Source organism: Pholcus phalangioides, unplaced genomic scaffold (assembly GCF_987345545.1).
Source record: "Pholcus phalangioides strain wild (caught in Gottingen) unplaced genomic scaffold, Ppha-v1.0 ptg000017l_1, whole genome shotgun sequence".
In the NCBI taxonomy this organism is placed as follows: Eukaryota; Metazoa; Arthropoda; class Arachnida; order Araneae; family Pholcidae; genus Pholcus; species Pholcus phalangioides.
The window spans coordinates 36,023,475-36,033,825 of record NW_028301610.1 but is presented as its reverse complement, the minus strand read 5'-3'; positions in this window follow the sequence as shown (position 1 = coordinate 36,033,825).

Below are 10,351 nucleotides of genomic sequence, written 5' to 3'. Positions count from 1 at the left end.
ATTATGTGTTTATGAAATTGAATTTTTTTGTTCATTGCATTGAGGTGGATTTATAACCATCAAAAAAATTGAAACTACCACCATTCTTTTTTAATGGGTTTTTATTTGAAAACAAAATATATGTGTGACATTAGCTCACTCACATAAGAGGTCATGTTGATGATTAAATTCTCATAAATTATTTGTTGTGCAACTGAGCCAGTCTTTTTTTTTAAATTCAAAATATTTTATGTTCAGACAATAAAAGGGGAGGGGTATAAAATGACATTTGTGAAGTTTTATTTCAAATCACAATCATAAAATATACACAACTGAACTGAGTATTTTGTATATTAAATAAATATACAGGGTGCGTAGGAAACAGGGTATGGCATTTTACTGGCAAACCGTTCACCCTAGAGATATGCTTTCAATTAGAAAAAGTTTCCAAATAACATATACTCAGGTAAGTCCTTCAAAGGGGTTGTGTGTGTGTGTGTGTGTGTGTATAGTTATTGAAATGAAAAAAAATTAACTTTTTATACAGTTCTCGTGTGCCCCAAAACCCAGTTAGAAAATTGTTTTCCTCTCTGTCCTGATGACAACAAAAAAAAATCCACATTGCTAAGTGCAATATTTACTGAGATATTCGAAATCAAAAAAAAGAGGATAGGTGGGGAAAAACATCATTAAATATGAGAAAACTGTTTTACCCCATTTAACACTATTTTTCCCTCAAGCTTCTTCTGTTTTTTGAATTTGAATATCTCAGTGAATATTGCTCTTAGAAACGTGGAATTTTTTGTTGGCATCAGGAGAGACAGGGCAACAACTTTCTAATTGGGTTTTGGGACACACAGAGACTGTATAAAAACTTATTTTTTTTATTTTAATAACTATAAACCCCTTGAAACATGTGGATGACTAATCTGAGTATTATACATTATTTGGAAACTTTTTCTAATTGGAAATATACATCTAGGATCAACGGTTCACAAGTAAAATGTCATACCCCTCCCCATTTGCTATGCACCCTGTATATATGTTACTGCCAAAGCCAGAAGTTGGCCAGTTAACCTGGCAGATGTCTGAAATTATGGCTTTCGTTGGCCCTATATATTGATCTGTATGATTCAGGGTCATCGCCACATTGGCATATTTGTTTGTGATAATTATGATCATTTATAATTAACCATAGCTAACTTAATTATTATGGTTAGCTATGGCAACCCTAATGATGAAAGGAATCTGAATATCAGTGTTTTAATGATCCATATATAGAGATTGACGTATAGGGGCTGGCAAAAGCCAAGCTAGAGCCCAAATTCAGACAACTTCTGTCTTTGGCGGTAACGTATACACCAGAACATGGACTAAAAAGTGGTTACCACTTTTCAATATGAGCAAAAAATCATCAGGCCACACAAAAATTTTTCTGTATGCATTCATTCTACTTTTGTTTAAAAAATGACTGATATAAATTAATACTTGAAAAGGAATGCTGGTTAATCAAAGCATTTGTTTGTTTTCCGAGTTTGATTGCCATTTGTCTTTCACAAAAAAAAAGCTGAAGAAAAGGGGAATTGTATTTTTTTTGTTTGGTGCAAAGAGAGAGAGAGAGAGAAACATGTTTAATTATTTGCGCAACCAAAAGGGTTAAATACAAACATTTTTGTTGTAGTCATTTTCAAAATGTTATTTTTTAATAAAGAATTTATTACCATGTGCACACAAACATATGACATTTTAGTGCTATTTTATATATACTTTTTAATTCATTATTTTTTCATAATCTATATCAATATTGAGATGATGGCTATCAGCATCAAGATTTGACCAGCCTAAGCTGCCATATGTATGAATATGATGTTATTGTATGTAAGCAGTGTGTGTATTGTCTTGTCGGGAATGAAATGTGTAGCAATATATAAATCTCTCTTTTGACAACTTATGCATGAGTAAATTTTTATTCTCTTTCAATGTGTGTGCATCGTAGTTAATTTAATTACCTTTGATATGGAAGTGTTTAATATATATATATTTAATGGACATGTTTAATATATATATATATTTAATGGACGATTTTAATATGAATATGTTTATTTAATTTTGTGATATGTCTTATAATACTTAAGAAATATATTTTTGATGAATGTTAAATGAACTGGTTTTAGATACTATATCTAATTTTATAGCAAGCTAATGAATCTGCTATGATTTTGAACTGTTAACTCCTTTAACCCATACAGCGGCAATCCAAAGATATATCTCGTCAAACTTGATCTGCTTAGCTACAGCTTGCGGGCTAAATGCGGCGCGCTTAGAGGCTCTATCCAGCCCGCTGAATCTGCGGCGTTTCATGTCTAAGCATGAAAATTCCAATTGTGTATCAATATCCAAATATGTCCGGCCCACCAAAATTTTTTCTTCGTTTTTTGGCATGCTCCTAAAAAGTTTGCCCATCGCTGCACTAAGAGATGGCTCCCAAAAGATATCTTTCTGGTGATTTAAAAAAAGTGACAATTTCCATGTTGGAAGACGTTGTTCCTCAAAAGGAAGTTTCAGGATTGTTTAACTGTGCTCAAAGTATGGTGAGCTTTCTTTGAAAAAAATATCAGAGGGCTGGTGTGGTGTCATGAATTCACCTGTGGCTCGTCACACACCTAGAATCACAAAGACAGGTGATAGAAAACTCAATTCATTTACCAAAAAGAATTGTCGTGCTACCCGAAAATAACTGAATTCAGAGTAGACAAAGCACAAGGTTCGTGTCTGCAACCATACTTTGCGCAATCTTTTATAAGAAAAAAATTTAGTTCCTGCGAATCAATACCTAAACATAATTCAAATTGGCAGCAGGTCTTGGTTGCAATAGTGTAACAGATCACGTCAGCTGGAATATGGATGAGATTCCTCAACTGACTATCAAGAAACAGTTTGAAAACTAAAGATAACTACGATTGAGAACAGGAGAACAGCCTAATGATAAGTGCATTGATAAGAAAAACAACTAATGTTTGGTTTGTCGTTTGTTCAATGTTTAGACATGCAGGATAGCCAGTGGATTAGGAAAACTGCATCATGAAACGTATTGTGAATTCAGAAGTCTACATGAACATTATAGAAAAATTTGATTCCTAGAATCCATAAATGGTTTTGGGATTCAATTAACTTTTCATTACAGGATGACAAAGCGTCTTGCTATCGCAGCAGAGAAACACCACCAGTCCACTGACATTTATTTCAAAGAAAGTTCACCATACAAATACAACGCCACAACAGGCAAATTGCCCACCGAGGCGGCTGACTTAAGAACATCATGGATCCCCGAGCCCCTACCTACTACTGCTACACCCCCACCTGCACCCCCCCACGGAACCCCCCAACGAATCGGTACATGCGGGAATGTGCGTGTACGTGTAGTGCAACCTGACGTAAAGTTTGTTTCTGTGTAATGCTTGTTATGTGTAGTGCTGTCATCTGCCCCCAGTTTTTACTAACTATGAGTGAAGTGTTATGGGTGAATGATTTATCGTTGTAGGACTGTTGCTCTCTGTGGCGAGACTTTTTAACGGGGAGATCGGCTCGCATTTGCGCCTTGAAGTTGGGAACCACAGAAAACCAACTTCAGCCGACCACCACTGTGGGGTTCGAACCCGTATCCTCGCATCACGAGTCCGGCACTATAACCACTCGACCACCACAGCGGCAATTTGAATGAAGTTAAAAATCCTGAAACTTTCTTGTGAAGAACTTCATCTGCCAACATGGAAATGATCAGATTTGAGATCATCAGAAAGATGCTCTGGGAGCTATCTCTTAATGCTTAAGAAAAAGTTATGATGAAAACCTCACACACATAATCCATTCATTTTTATACATTGTCTGGTTACTCGTCTCCTGCTCAAAGCATTATTTCATTCACATTTTTTGAGCCAATATATTTTTTAAAATAATATGATTGAACACTTTTTTTCTGGGTGTTACCAGTTCTAAATTGCATTTCAAGAGGATGGGGTCCATTCATTGGGGTACATTTCTGATTTTTTCCCATTTATTCCGTATTCAAAATTTTTTTTACCAAAAAATTTCACTGGGAGAAAAAAATTATTTCAAATTATTATTTCGCGTTTCAAACGTACCATTGGTAGTGTCTTCATATGATTTTTGCCACGGGTTGTAGTAGTGCTTGAAACATTTTTTGGGTGATGAGGCTGGGGACAGCATTCAAAATTCAAAACATTTTTAGTAATTGTGTTTCCTTTAAAGCTAATGGTTAATAGGGAGCAGGTACTGAACACATCCTATGCATAAATAGAAGACTGAAAAGAGGGGGGGGGGTGGCGGCACACAAAAATAAAACTTGCAAATATTGAAAAGATTAAGTAAAATAAATAGCTGTTATACACGACCAAAGCAAAGACCATTATCACTATGTAATTCTGATAACTAAAATCGCCGTTTAAAATTAAATAAATTTACTAATTATACCCTGACGTTTTCATCTTTTGCATCTAACTGTTTAGAGTTTTACAGTGATTTAAAGTTAAAAATGAATTAACATCGCATTGATCGGCCAAAAATTAAATCTCTCAACCGTAGCAGGAAGATATGGGCAATGCACGTGATCACGTGGACTCGAAGGTCCTTTAACTCAGTGGTTCTCAACCTTTTTTTGACTCGCGGAGCCCTCTTTAGTAAAAAAATTCTATGGCGGAGCCCTCTGGGAAAATTTTTTAATTACTGATCTAAGTTGCTGATTTATTTTTGCTATTTAAAAATATTTATAATCATTTTTTTTAATTTTACTGGTTTTTTATTATTTTCCTCGAGCGGCCGCGGAGCCCCTGGGGAGTACACAAGAAGCCCCAAGGGCTCCGCGGAGCACCGGTTGAGAACCGCTGCTTTAACTAATAGCAAGTAGCACTCATTCTTAAATTTTCTATTTCGTTATTTGTGAAAGAAGATGCAGGAAATTAAAAAAAAAAATTTTTTGGAAAGTTAAGCCTTTTCCCACGGCTTCTGCCACCTTCTCTAGCAGAAAGCCTTCGCGCAAAGCTTTGACGTCACTGAAGGCGTCCATTTCACCTGCAGCCATTAGATAGAGCAGTCCGACGCATGCGAAATCTTTACTATTTTTTTTGCAGTATATCCAATGACTATAGGTGAAATGGGCGACTTCAGTGACGTCACGAGCTTCGCGCGGAGGCTTTCTGCTATAGAAGGTGTTGATTCTGCCCTCCCACAGTCTCATCTGTGATCTTGTATAGCCCCGTTTACATGGAAAATAGAAAAAGCGGGTTGTCAACCCACTTCACGAATTTTCACTAATGACTCCTCTCCATTTCTTTTCTATGTTTTCTACCGATTTTGACTACGGTAATATTCGTCGAAATTGGCACGTAAGAACAATTTCCGTCTCAAAAACTGTTCACTCCCAACAGCTTGGGGCTGTGCGCGGAAGTAAACGAACGCAGAGATAGTGCCCAGCTTAGGATTTTCGCGCGGTCCCTCTAAAATATATAATGTAATTACACACATTTCCCGACTTACCAACTTTTCAAGTTAAAGAAATATTTTGGCAGTATTGGTTAAACTTAGCGGAAATTGTTTCCGCAGTGTGATGGAGTAGAATGTTGTGGATATATATAAAAAAATGTTTAGAAAGAACTTATTTTATTACACAAATTTTTTCCGTTACTTCAAGAACACTTTGTTTTGTGTAATAATTTCCAATAATTCATCGTTGGAATCATGGCCCCCCACAAGGGGTGGGGTTGACAAGGCTCTAGGCCTGGGACCCGGGAGCTAATTTCGTAAATGCACCACGATTACACGATTTCAACCAATCACGTCTCTTCTTGGTTTACGATAATTCCCACTACCTTAATATCGTACGATCTGTTGTGCTTTCGGTCACAAGGTGGCTGCATTATGTAATTACTGGAATGTATTCTGAAAGATTAACACTGTGTGCCAAACAAAATTGTTCATTTTAATTCGCGTAAGGGAAGGATTAAAATTCCGTGCTTAATGGTAGCGAGTGATGGTGGTAATAATTTTCGAAAAAAAAAAAATTTCACTAAAAGTGTATGCTTTTGGTGATAAACAAGCCGGTGATATTCTGTCAGCCGAATTAGTGTAGGTGATAGTATACCGGACTGCGACTGAAGGTTCGAATCCAGCTCGCGAATGTTATCCATTTTTTTTCCACGTCAGAAAATGATTTAAACATTTTAATTCTTTTTGCTAATTTCGCTAGTCGATTTGCTATCGAAAAATGCATTGATAAATTGGAGAAATATTTTACTAAATTTGCCACGATTTTCGTGATCCGTTCCTTTAGCTGTTTGAATATTTCAGTTTTTGCCGAATCTCTCTTAAAACTTTAGTATATAATAAATCAATTAAATATTATAACAAAAAGTATGTAGAAAACCGTATTAAGACCAACAAAAATGTTCTAAAAAATGTAATTCCTTTTAGCATATCTAAGTTCTGATATTTAAATAAATGTTTAAATATTATATTTCATAGTTGTTTGCGATTATTAACATGCACGATATATTTTTTCATTTTTATCGGTTTATTTTTAGTCGATTTGTTATTGAAAAATGCACATTGATAAATTGGAGAAATCTTTTACTAAAATTTGCAAGGATTTTCTATCACATTTTCAGAAATTTGAAGTCGTTATCCTCCTTTAACTGTTTGAATATTTAAGTTTGCTTTCAATGTATAAATTTGTTGGTTTAAAAAATAAAATCGTTTTTATAACATTGTGAAAATAGCGCGATTGCACATTTGAAATGCCTCGCGGAACATCGGTGGAAATATCTATCTTGTTTGCACCCGACACTGTTCCGCGATCAGATACGAAAATGAAGATATCGTAGAGTTACGCAAATTATCTTAGAGGCTGAAGCAACGTGATTGGCTGTGTGGAAAAAATTACGAAAAAAATCGTGTAATCGCAGAATAGCGGTGCATTTGCGAAATATGCGACCCGGGACGTTTCCACTAATTTTTTGTTTTTCCACGCTATAAATTTTGCCATAAATGGGGCCGTCGAAAGTCCTAGCCTCAACAGGCCCGTCATTTAGGGGCTTTCCCCCCGGCTTTCGAAAATAAGCTGAAAATGCTATATATATATATACATACCTTGAGTACCATACATACATTGTGCTTTGCCCCCCCCCCCCCTGGAAAAAGTTGAAATGACGGCCCTGAGAGCCTAAAGGCCCTGCTCCAGGATGTGGGGGCCATGGTTGGAATCATCGACACGAGTAATTTTTTTTTCACAAAGGAAGCAAGGAGAAGAAAAAAACATTTTTAGCTCTTATGTATCCATGCGCAGAAAGGTTAACATGTTTCAATTAGAGTCAAGTTTGCTGCTCTATCCAGGTCTGCACCATCCTATTACGGTTCCGATATACGCAAGAGCAGAATAAATTGTATTTCTTGCCGGGGCGTCCTAGAGTGTGTGAGATCAATCAGTCGTGAATCAACATAATTAGGAGATAATGTCATTTTAAACATATAAGTTATAAGGCTATGATTGTCAACTAGTGTGCCACAGCAGTCTGTAAGGTTCCCACGAGATATTTTATATTCCTAACGAAGCAACGAAAAAGAGGTTTGGAAATCACTGTTCTAGCAATTTTTTCACAGTCGGTGCACCGGCTTCAGGACACAAGATACTCGGGCAGTCGGAACAGGGATAGACCCAAGTATTTTGCGGCCCTCTAAAACTGGTTTTCCCATTTCCCCCAGCGTCCGTGGACATCCTGGTGCACGTCAGGTTCACACTGGCATCCGAGAATGACTATCAAATTACTATTTCATGTTAATAAAAAATCCATACCGCAATAAATTTGGACAAAATACCGCTTCTTAACAAAGTTTTTTATCCCGTTTTGCGGCCTTATGCGGTGGTACCCTTCGCACCTGTTCAAGTCCGGCCCTGCTTATATGACACAATATTGCAATGCGTGTTCTTGCTTTTTTTTTTTAGCAAGGCGACGATGATTGAGTATTAATGTGTGTATAATGGAAGTGTAGGGCCATTGTGCGGGGGCCCGTGGCCAATTCACATCCGAGATTCCGATGTGAATCTTCCTCCAATTAATGAGCTTACTTTGGGGACCATCCTGAAGTTCGGGAACCCGGGGCATCGTCCCACTGGACCCTGCATAGCTACGGCCCTGAGTAGGTCTCCCTGTAAGTTGTTTCATGTAAAATAAGTCATTGAAATGATTTATAACTAATGATGAAAGAGTTATCTATGTTATACCATTCAACCTATCTAATGTGGTATGACATGGCGTCAGTTCACTTCTTTTAGGCAAATGAAGAAAAAATTTTAAATCAGATTTTCGGGAAAAATGGATTTTAGTCATAGATGTCCAAGATGGATGAAATACTGTCCTTGAATTTTATATTTTTACAGCATCAAAAACCGAGGCTCAGATCCAGGGTGATATGTCAGGAGCAGGACTAATTGTGACTTGATTCCCTAAAGTCATTCGATCAGGTCCAACATGGTAAAGTCTTGAAGCGTATAAATGAGAGTGGTATTGGGGGCAACTCGTTCGATTGGATAGAATCGTGGTTGCGAGATAGAATCGTGATCACAGCGGGTTATTTTCTGATTGGACAGCTGTCACAAGTGGAGTCTCACAAGGAAGTGTTCTCGGTTCCACGTTTTTTCACGTTTCATCGATAAAATCGATTAGGGTGTCAATGGGATTGTTAGCAAATTCGCAGATGACGTGAAGCTAATGGGGGTAGTCGGGAAGCATATTTCGCAAATGCACCGCTATTTCGAGATTACACGATTTTCTTCGTAATTTTTTCCACTCAGCTAATCACGTTGCATCAGCCTCTACGGTAATTCGCGTAACTCTACGATACTTTCATTTTCGTATCTGATCGCCGAACAGCGGTGCAAACAATGTAGATATTCTGAGAAATTGAATTTTTTGGATGTTATGCCGAAACTGATATTTGGAAAGAAAAGCGATTTGTCTCCTCCGGGTTCCCTTGCATACCGGGCAAGTGAGCTAACCAATACACCAGAGACACAGTTTTCAATTCCTTATAACACACATTAGTATCGTCAAGCGCTGAGTGGAGTCATAGCCTCCCTTAACTACAGCAATTTTCGCCCCAGTTGGCGTTTTGTTCGATACCCGGAGGAACAAATCACAAATATCAGTTTCGGCATAACATCCAGAAAATTCAATTTCTCAGTATATTTCAGGCCGAAAAAATAACATCTCTTCAATGTAGATATTTCCACCGCTGCTTGTTCCGCGAGACATTTTAAATGGGCAATCGCGCTATTTTTAATGCAATATAAACGATTCTATTTTTTAAACCAAAAAAATTTAAACACTTAGAGCACAAACTGAAATATTCAAATAGCTAAAGGTGGATCACGATTTCAAATTTCAGACACGGAAAATCTTTCCAAATTTTAGTAAAAAATTACTCCAATTTATGAATGCATTTTTCGATAGCAAATCGACTAAAAATAAACAGATAAATTAGTGTGAAAAAATATATTGTGCATGTTAACATACTGTATATATATAATCGTAAACAGCTATAAAATATTTAAACATGTATTTAAATATCAGAACTTCGAAAGAGAAATGATGCTAAAAGGAATTACATTTTTTAGAACATTGTTATTGGTCTTGATAATTTTTCCTACATGTTTTTGTTATAATATTTAATTGATTCATTACGCAATAAAATTTTAAGAGTCGGCAAAATATATTGTAATTTATTGTATCAGCAAAGAAAAATAAAACGATTTAAATCATTTTCGGACGAGGAGTGAAAATAAAAAAAACGATTAAGAGAGAGAGGGGTTTGGTCACGACCACCTAGATAACTATATGGTTATATAGGAGGTCAGGAGGTCGTGGTTTGGTGCACGATCTTGGCTTCCCCGCTTTCCTATGGGAAAAATCTCCTTCCTTCAAGGAATATTTAAAATTTTCTGTTCCCTTTAGGCACTGAATTTTTTCCTCTCAAATACTGTGGACATTTTTATGCAATTTAACACAAGCCTTTAGGTTTTTAATTGTTGGTTATTTTTTAAAATCGAATTTTAACTTCACACAACACAACATGCAACTTTTTAAAAAATCAAGATTTACCCATACTTTGTGCCATAAAAATTTTTAAAATAATTTTAATAAAAATTTCTTGTGATAAAGTATGTAACACCATAGTGTTGAGAGAGACACACAGTTTCAAGATGTTTGAATGAGTAGTGTTCGAAAAAATGTTCCTTATCTAGCAAAAAACTTAGTTTTGAGAAAATTTGGTGGAAATTCCCATACATAATGCCTCTGCCAGC